This window comes from Echinops telfairi, unplaced genomic scaffold, assembly GCF_000313985.2.
Source record: "Echinops telfairi isolate 266 unplaced genomic scaffold, ASM31398v2 ScPeMD7_1;HRSCAF=3_0, whole genome shotgun sequence".
Taxonomy (NCBI): Eukaryota; Metazoa; Chordata; class Mammalia; order Afrosoricida; family Tenrecidae; genus Echinops; species Echinops telfairi.
This window is the reverse complement of record NW_022103896.1, coordinates 51745774-51756814: the sequence shown is the minus strand read 5'-3', so window position 1 is coordinate 51756814 and position 11041 is coordinate 51745774.

The following is an 11041-nucleotide window of genomic DNA, read 5'->3' as shown; positions in this document are numbered from 1 at the left end:
AATAAAATGATTTATTAAAAAAAAGAAAATGGAACTACAAAAAGTAAAAAAAATGATTAGGAATATCACACATATATTGATACTATTGCCCTAATTCATGTGAAATTTAGAACTCTTTCAACTGTACAGGTTCATTCACTTTCCTAATCTTATACTGCAATTTTCATGGAATTATACAAATGGATACTATAAATTTTGCTTATGTATTTGAAAAAATCTGAGAGGAAAAGTTTGCCTTTTATACATAACCAGATAGTAACCATTTCCAGTGCTCTCTCTTTCTCTAAAGATTTGATTTCCTTCTGGGATAATTTCCTTTCTGCCACAAGTATTTCCTTAATATCTTCAATATCATCATCCACTAGGGATCAAGGGCACTTAGAGTTTTGTTTATTTTTTGATCTTGATAGTGCATTTTCATTTGTTTGTTTGTTAATCTGAAACTAGCTATAGTATTCCTGAAAAATCAAGCCAAACCAGTTGCTTCTGAGTGAATTTAGTTCACGGTGACTCCAGGTGTCTGAGAGTAGAATAGTGCCCCATAAAGATGTCCTTGTTTCCTTTTCTGTGGCAAATAGTCTGGTCTTTCTTCCGACGGACCTCTGGTTGGCCTTGAGCTACCCACATGTCAGTTAGCAACCAAGCGCCTTCGACCTTGAACCACACAGGCACTCCATGCTCTTAACGACTGCTCCTACAGTCTTGAAGGATATTGGCACTGGATGTAGAACTTTGGGTTGCCAAGTTCACTTTGTTTTAACTATCAACACTTCAAACATGCTGTCTTCGGTTCTCTATTGTTTCTGATAAGAGTTAAGGTACAATCATCTCTTTTTTTTATTTTTTTATTTTTCAATCATCTCTTTTATGTAATGTCTAGTTTTTCTCTGCTCCACTCGGAAGTGCAGTAGCTAAAGATTTTGGAGTCATTTAGAGATGGCTCGGGCTCTTTGAATGGTTAAGGCAATATTTGCTACTCAAAGTTTAACCAGATTTTGACTGATTATGCACTTTTGATTTATATGTGATTTTCTGATATTGCTTAAAATTGCATGAAATGTATGGCTTTCGAATTAACATCTTATACGTTTGAACTAGTGCCAGCATAAGAAATTGAACTGTAGAATCTAGATGGAAACTAGATGAGTCTACTGCTAAATACACTTGATTCTAAAACCAAATGCACAATGGTACATCTTTTCTGACTAGGAAAGCGTAAATTTTAAAGTATTACTAATTAATAAGATATGGACTTATTTTTTATTCAAATGAAAATACCTATCTCTAGTAGCAAGAGTATGTAGCATTTTCCTGGTCCCGGGAGCCATGAGCTCTATCTCAGTGGAGTGTAAAGGGAATCTACATATAATGAGGAAAAACAACAAACATAAGATATACATGACAATTTTTAAGACATCTTTAACATTTTAACATAATATTTGTTGATGTCAGCTGTTAAAATCATGGATGGAAAAAAAAGGGCTCTTCTCTGACCAATTAAATTGTATTTAATGGGACCACTTGCAGCCGTTCTCCCTGTTCTCCCCAGTATTTGTTAACTAGAAATATGGCATTGGAACACAGGCTTTAGTTGTGTGCTTATAAGACAACCTCCCTGTATCCCTTGCCCTCAGTGCAGCATTGCCACCAAAGATTTTTGGTCTCAGGATGAAATATCCTAAGAGGGAGTTCAAAGTATTTCATTTAATAGAAGCCAGTTATTCCATTTTTGCAATTTGTACTGGTAACCTTATTTTCTGCAGGGCCAAACTGAAGACAGTTGCTGTCAATAAAAAAGTTAACCTGTAAACATAGAGTTACCATGTTCTTGTTAGGTGCCCACATATTGGCTCTAACTCAGTCTCCCAACCCGTGAAAGAGACCCTGCCTGCTCCTGCTGCATCCTCACACTGGCTCTTATATTTGAGCTCACGGTTACAGCCACTGTCAGTCCATCTCCCTGACAGTCTACCTCTTCTTTGCTGACCCTCTCCTTTATGATGGCCTCTTCCAGAGACTTGTCTCTCCTGATCATATGTCCAAAGTACATGAGATGAAGACGTGATATCCTTGATTGGAAGAAGGATTCTGGTTGTACTTCTTCCAACACAGATCTGTTTGTTCTAGCAGTTCATAGTCCTTTCAATATCCTTCATCAATCCCGTAATTTGAATGATCAGTTCTTCTGCAGTCTTCCTTATACATTGTCCTGATTTTCATATGCCTGCAAGGAGACAGAAAGTACCATGACTTGTTACTCTCGTCTTCAAGATGACGTCCCTTCTCTTGAAATCTTGAAGAGATCTCTCGCAACAGAATTGTGCAGTGCAATACATCAGTTGATCTCTTGCCTTCTGCTTCTGTGTCCATTGATTATGGATCTGAACAAAGTAAAGTCTTTGATAATGCTGCTCTTATCCCCACTTATCACGATGTTGTCCATTGGTCTGATTATGAGGATCTGGAGTTCCTTTACGGTGAGTTGCAATCCACACGGAAGGCTGTGGTCCTTGATCTTCATCAGCAAGCGCCGGTGCTATCTGCAAGGCTGTTAAAAAGCCTTCCTCAAATCCCAACGCTGTAGATGTCTTTATGTGGCTCAATTTCCTGAAGTTTTTCCTGTCATACAGTTTGATTAAATATGGTAAAAGGATACAACTCTGATGCACATCTTCCTGGTGTTAAACAAAGCATTATTCAGACCTTGCTCTGTTCTGCTTCGTGGTTCATCTACAGGTTCTCCATGAGTACACTGAACTGTTCTGAAATTTCTGTTCTTCTCAATGTTATCCATAATTTGTTATAATTCATATAATTTAATGCATTTGCTCAGCCAATTAAACACAGGTAAGCATCTTTCTGATATTTTCTGCTTTGAGCTAAGATCCATATGATATCAAGACTGCTATCCCTAATGCCAAGTCATCCTCTTCTGAATTCTCCTTGAACTTATTGTAGTTGTCAATGTACTGCTGAAACAGTTATTGGAATATTTCCAGCAAACATTTACTTGTATGTGATATTGTTTGATACTTTCCACATTCTGTAGGGTTACCTGTCTTTGAAATGTGCCTCAATATGGATTTCTTCCAGTTGATTGGGCAGGTAGCTGTCTTCCAAATTTCATGGCATAAATGTGTGAGCACTCACGTATTCATCAGCTTTTTGAAACACTTCAGCTGGTAACCCCTCAATGCGTGAAGCTTTATTTTGGGCCAATATCTTCAGTGCAGTTTTGTCTTCCTCCTTCGGCATCATTGGTTCTTGATCATATGCTGCATCTTGAAATGTTTGAATGTGGACCAGTTCAGTGAGTCTGTGTATTGCGCACTTGTTTCTTGCATCATCCAATATTTTGCTCATGGAGTTCTTCAATATTGTCACCAAAGACGTATGTTTCCCTTCATTATTTCAGCTTGAGGCTTGCTTAAGGCTGTTACTCCTTTGGGCTCTCTAGCTCCGTGTCTTTGCACATTTAATTGTAATAACTTATCTTCTCAAGCTGCCCTTTGAAATGTTCCATTCAACTTTTACTTTATCCTTTCTTCCATTGGCTTTAGCTATTCTATGTTCAAGAGAAAGTTTAGAGTATTTTTCTAACGTCTACTTGGTCTTTTCTTTCTTTGCTGGGTCACACGGAAATTCTTTTATTTCTTTCTTAAATCCTACTGGTATGTTTTTAGCCAGAGACTCAAATACTTACACATCAATCTCATTGCAACATTATCCACAATAGCAAAAATGTGCAAAGAATATAAGAAACAATTGAATTCTATCAATTGAATAAAGAAACAAAATGTGGTACATATACAATGGAGTATTATTTAGCCACAAAGAGAAATGAAATTCTGATGCATGTATGACATGGTGACCCTGAAAGACATTATGCTGAATGAAGTAAGTCAGACATAAGAAAGACAGATACTGTATGGTCGCACTTATAGGAGTATTAATACCAGGCAAATGCAAAGTTTACTAGATGTTACCAGGGTTGTTGAAAATGGAAATAAGGAGTTATTATATAAAGTGTATATTCTACTTGGAGTGATAAAAATTTGTGGAAAAGGAGACTAGTGCTGATTTTACAATATGGTGAGTATAATGAACATTGCAGAATTCTATATTCAAAATATTTCCTGTGACAATTTTTCATTTTATGTGTATATAGCTATAAGTAAGAAACAAACAGGTGATTGGAAGTATAAGGATTCTGGTGCTAGTTGTCATAATATTCCACTTAATCCAAAATCACAAACAATTGTGTTGAATTTTGTTTTCCTCCAATCCTTGATGGAGCCATATTATTTTCAATAAATACTTCTCTATTTGGATGATAAGGAAGCTATTAAATCTTAGGAATATTGTTGTGGAATTTTTGTTGGCAGCTCTAGGTTCATGAAATGTCTGTAAATCACATTTAAGAAATAACTTCAAATTTCAAGTAATGCAGAAAACCAACATTTAATATCATTCTGAAAAAGGATAATTTGAATTTTAAAAATACATTGTAAAATGAGTAAGTGTCTGATCATCTGTTTCATAACTTCTGTTTATATGACTGGAGTTCAATCAACATACACACCTATGGTAGTAATCCCCAAAGCATAGTTCTTTTCTTTTGTAACTGAGAAGTGTGGCTCACTCCATAAGGTATGAACAAAATTGTGAGTGATATTATCTGTTAGAGAAAATGGACTAAACGGTTACTTTAAATAATGCTTTCTATAAGCATAAACGTTTGCTGATTAATTTCAACTATGTGCACTAAACACAAAAACTTATAGATGGTTGTTATTGTTTGTAATGTCAAAGATAACCTAAAATAATTCTACACCTAAATATTCGGGTTTTCTTAGAAAATATCAGATTTAAACCCTGAAAATAAGGAAACAGTGTCATCTGAGAATGAATACATGAAGATTCCACAGGACAAATTTCTCCAGCCCTCCTAAATACCTAAAAGAGTGATTTGTGAGACTTTCTTACAATCCAGGCATAGTAATGGCCCATAAAGATGGTATTTGGTAAATAGCAGAGAATAAAGATGAAACCAATGGCCAAAGCTTGTGCTGCCTTTCAAGATCATTCTTAGAGGAACGTTTAAAATTAATCAGTTATTTACCTTCTACGCCTACTCCATCCTGTCCCCCCGCTTCAGATTCCAGGGTCTTTAACAACATTAAGCACTATCACTGCTACATCCCCAGATTTATAGGAAGATTTTAAACTTGAAATTATTTTAACACCCATATCCAACAGTTGCAAGGATAAGATATGCAAATTCAGAAATGCCAAGGATAAGAAACACAGAGTAGAAAAAGTTGCCATATTCAAAACTGCCAAACGGATGGTGTGTTTGTCACATATAAGCAAAGATCCTCACCCCTAATAGTTGTACACTCATGTAGTTATGGTTTCTACAAGGCTGCAACAAAGGAAACATAGATATAATCACAAAATATTTCTAATATAACATAGGAATTTGACTTCATCTTTGAAATGGACTATTTATACAAAAACTAGGCGTGGTGTCATTTGGCTATTAAGGCTTCCATCAACTCTTTTTACATGACCTGTTTTGATTATTTATTCTGTTTCTCAAATAAATAACAAGTACTTCTAAATTCTAGATGCAGGAGTTACAAGGCCCATCAACCACCAAACATCACACATCACTGATCAAACTTCCATCTTAGTATAAAAAGGAAACAGCGGTGATTGAGCACACACAGCATGAACTATATAGACAGCCAGAGCACATACACTGGCAAAGGAGCACTCAGAGAACCATATATCCGCTCAAATTGATACATCACAGAGTTAGTAAGGGAGACCTTTTAGCAAATGAATAAATTATCCTGTCATAGTGAGTTCCCGAAAAGTCCCTGAAAGTCAAAGTGTGGAGGCTTGTGATCAACTCCCTGGGCTTTATTTTATTCTGAGATATTGAACTATGAGCTCTCTAAGGCCTCTCACAACTCCAAGAGCCAGTGAGTACAAGAGTACATTAAGATTAATGGTTCGGGATGCTAGAAATACAATTTTAACTGTTTAATTTTTCACCACCCTCCTTAATCAAATAAAAAGCTGACTTTCATTCTTATAGGTGTACTGAGACTGCTCTCCTGGCTGACACCAATATTCTCATTTAAAATTCAGTAGTTATTTCTCAACTCCATCCACACTGACCTTTCCTCTGCATCTGTTACCAACTGATCATCCATTCTTCTTGTAACCTGTGTCTCTAGACATCCCTATTAAGGCATTTTCCTGGTTCCCTTTCAACCTTTATTGATCCTTCTGAGCTTCTTTCTGCTGTTCATCATCCCATGTTTTTTCAGGTTTCAATATACGAAGGGGGTACCCCCACCAAAAGGAATTTTTTTCAGAGCTATGTGTTTAGCCTTTTTTACAAAACAACCATATCACCTTCAAAGTACTCTCCATTACACCTTACACATTTATCAAATCTGTGATTCCACTCTTGGAAATATTTTGCAAACTCATCTGTTTGGATGACAGACAGCGTCCCCTCAGTTTTTTGTTTTGTTTTGTTTTTTTTTCACTTCTTCTATGTTGTCAAATCACTGTCCTTTCATGTTCCTGTGCCTTCGCAGAAACAGAAAGAAATCGAACAGAGCGAGGTCAAGTGAATAGGGTGTGTGGGACAAGAGAGGAATGAGATGGCGCGTAAGAAGGTGCAGGTTGTTGTGGTGGCAAAACTAGTCTCCAATCTGCCACAAATCAGGCCCTTTTTGTCACACATTGGTACACAATCTTTTCAGAATCTCAAAATAGAAAGCTTGATTCACAGTCTGAGCTGCTGAAACAATCTCCAACTGCACTAGGAATCAACTGTTTGGGAAGTTGATGGATGTCCAGAGTGAGGTTTGCCATCAATGGACACTTCACCTTTTTTGAAACAAGAAAAGCACTCATTCACTTGCTCGATGCTCACCTAGAGGGAAGAAGCCTGAAAGCTCTGCCCAGCAGAGCTTTTCCCACTGGGGGGAGTGGGGGGGATGACTCCCTCGTATACCACTACATCGTTCTCATTATAGTGTCTTTCTCTCATTAATTAACAAGTTTCAACTTTGCAGATGTGCAAGTAAATCCTTACCTTTTACATCCTACTCTGTTTATTACATAGTAACCCTGATAGCGCAGCGGTTGAAGAGCTGGACGGTCAATTGAAAACTCACCAATTGTTTTATGATGGAGTGCTTCGGTTAAGATTTACAGCCTTGAACATTCTGTGGGGAAGTTCTACTCGGTCCTAAAGACTTGCAATAAGGGGAAATCAACTCAGAGACAACAGATTTGATTTTTAGACTCATTACATGACTTCTAATTCTATATGACCAGCAAGAACAACAAGGACCATCCTGGTTCTAGTATTTTACTCAGTTTGGCTGGTTTCCAGACGAGTTGTTTTTCAGACTCTTACTCGTCTAAAATAATGTGAGATTCTAGAAGCTTCATTTCATTTTGAACTATTTCTTTCCACTTTAGTACAAGATAATATAATTCCTTTAGCATTTCATAGGCTTTTAAAATGCCAATTTATAATACATTCCTTAGAGAAAAGGCACACCTATAAATCTTTGAATAGGGCTTTCTCTCCATTGGGCCCTCATGAGGCTCCTGTGAGACAATGCCTTTAAGTGTCTTAGAACTTTAATATTTAATGTAGAGAATCTGCAAGGCATATCCTTAAGACCCTTAGAAGGTCTCTAGCTTTTATCTATCTATCTGAAAAGATCTATGCGATATCAATTTAAATCATCCTCAAGCATTAACAAAGAGTTTTATAGTTACACCTTCAACCTAATCTTTGACCTGCCTGGAGGTCACATCTTCCTGACAGCACACTGGATTTCATCTTTCCACACGGCCTTCTGTTACTTTAAGAATCATTTTCACTAAGAGAGACAGGGGATCAGAAATAGTTTTATTTTCAACTTGAGCAAGTTTTGTCTCCATCTACCTTCTCATTTTTTTTTCGTGAAAATTGAGTATTTTCTTTCATAACTCATCTTTATCCATAACTTATATACACAGGTAAAAAAAGTGACACTAATAACATTCTACCTTGAAATTCCTATAATCTGTTCATTAGGCATATTTTTCTATTTTCAACGCTGTGACGGGTAGCAACTTGGCTCCATTTTCTACTACTACAGTGTTCTCCTGTCCTTAAATTTCCAACAATATTTTCTTAACTTTTGTTTATTGTCTAGACTCCAATCTAAAGCCATATGCCTCGATGTTTGTTAGAGGGACACCATTTCTGTTACCAATGCCTGTGTCATTCAGGTTTCAATGATAAAAGCAGAATCACAGTAAGTGACATACGTATATATTTGTGGAATAAATAAATATGTTAATTGAACAGAAAGTAGGAGACAAGGGATGGTAAAATTTGAAATGGCAAATTGGACATGGGCTGAATCATGTAGAATCTTGCTAAATGGTGTCTAGTTCATTTTCAACTCCAAGTGACCCGAGCTGACACTGTTGAAGAGTCCCATAGGGTTGGTGGGTTGTAATCTTGATGGCCTGGGCTCTCTCCAGGCGAGTGGCTAGATATGCTGAGCTCATCACCACCGTGTTATCTAGGACCGTGAGTTACTCTAAGGGAAAAGCAGGCAAAGCAATGGCCAGGTCAGACCTGAAATGTCAGCAGGATGAACTCTGTGAATGAATTACACCAGTGGGGAGGTTGTGTATCGGCTCAGTGGAGGAAAATACCTTGAACTAAGGTAAAACCATGTGCCTTTGATGTTGGCTCCAAAAGCTGTAGCTGAAACGAGGTCTTAACAGAATCTCCCTAAATGCCCTTCATAAAGAACATATTCCTTAGCAATGATTCAAACATCTCTTAGCATATTTCACAAGAAACTCATTTGGAACATTTATTTTTGAGAAATTTTGCTACATCCAATACTGACCGCCACCTTTATAGTAATCCTTTTTATCCTCCTTCTTGCAGTAATATTTCATCTTATGAATTTTTTTTAAAAGAAAGCCAATTCCTTCATCAGCAAAGCATAGTATGTTGTAGAGGTACCATTTTTTCTTTTGCACTTGAAATTTGTAACTCCTAATGGGCTATCCAGCTGAACTGCATTTCCATATGATTAAAAAGAAAAAGGACTGGTCATCTAGGAAGATAAAGACATTTTTCCAGTCAGCTATTAACATCAGAACACACATCATTTGTTTTATTTGGCAATTGGCCTTTGCTTTTGAAACTCCAAAGCAATGCTAATTTAATACGGTAATACAGAAGGGTTAGTGACCTGAAAGCTATTCGACCCTCCCAGCGCCTCTGCACAATTTAAAATCCTCTCGTTTCTCTATCAAGAAAACCAGAAATCCCTTTGGTCACAGGAGGAAGTGGTCTCTGGGCCTTTCCTGGCAAACACACAAAGAATGAAGCCATCTTGTCTTTTAGCCCTGAGAGCTTTGCCAAGCCCGTTTTGCAGAAAATATCAGCATTGGGTAACTGCAGCAGTTTTCTCCAGAGCGTTTGCAAAGAAAGACACTGTATTAGTCTAGGTACTTTGGAGAAACAAATCCACAGTGACTGATGTATAAGAGAGAGTTTTATGTAAAGAAAATGTGCATCACGAAAACATCCCAATCCAATGCTGCCCAAGCCCACAAGTCCAACATGAACCCATTAACCCAACACCAGTCCACAAAGTCCTCCACTTCACAAAACAGAGGCAATGATGCCGACTGCAGGAGGAAAGCTGAGTCAGTGAACGAACAAGCATCTCAGCACTGGCAGGGGTCTCCACACGGCTGCTCCAGCACCCCGGGCTGCATCGGGATAGGTCCATGCGGCTTCTCCTTGGGGATGTCTTGTAGGAAGTCAATCTTGCAAGCTGAAGCAGGGAACTGCTAAGGCAGCTGCACCCGGTGCAACCATCACAAAGCAAGAGACCGGAGAACTAGAAAGGCGAGGCTCACCACCCATTTATCCCTCCGCCTTTCAATTAGACCCACATGTGATTATCGGCCAGGATGCCACAATTAACTAAGTCAGACGCTCTCTGGGTAGTCTCACTGTTTGGGGAGGGTGGGGGAGGCAATAATATGCACAAGGGTGTGGATTCTTAGTGGTTCTTCTCAATGTCTTCCTTTTTGTACTTTGTAAAATCATTTATATCCTGATGCCTTGCTTCCCCAGCCTAGATCAACACCAGAAGATGTATGCAAATGCTGATCACAACCCCAGGAAGCCCATGGTGCAAATTGTGATGCCAGGTTGCAGACATTTCATCTTCATGAATGGATTGAGCCCCCGGCTTATAAATAAATAATAAATACCTTACTTAATTCTGTCTTCAAAACTGTGCCCAAGACTTCCCCTCCTCCATGTAGCCTGAACTCCGCATCCCCTTCCAAATATCCAAGATCACCCCTTTACCATTCCCATGCTTTTCCATCAGGCCTTCTTAACCCTGAGGGCAGCCCTAACCTCGTTTCCACTATGTGCTCATGTCCATGATTCCGCCCTCTCTATTTAAATGCAGTTATCAAATGCTTATAGACACTTTTAAAGCGCAAGGTAATGTTTGTGTGTACACAAATCCATGCATTCCTGCATTTTCCTGGCAATTAGGAAGACTGGGGGACAGAAAGCGTCAGTGATTTTTGTAACACTGGATAAAGTAGGCCAGACGGAGAAGAGGGCAGCTCTGGTTACCACTGTTGGGAAACTCTAGACTGTCTTTTTCACAATTGACTTAAATCCTAATATTTTCACACTTTGAACCTTGATTCATTCTCCAGCTCCTGGCTGGTTTTGAATATGATTATCAGACTGAGATGATGTTTAGTCCAGGATAATTTTCTCTTGTGTAAGAAGGCCTAGAAAGAGTATAAACTCAAGTTTAAATGACTGAGGAACATGATACATGTGTGTGTGCATCCAGGGAGCATTCGGGGAAATAATAAGAAAGCCTTGAATTTTCAAAAATTTTTCTGTAGAGTGAGCAAAAAGAATAATTCTTATTTCGTTCCTTTTTTT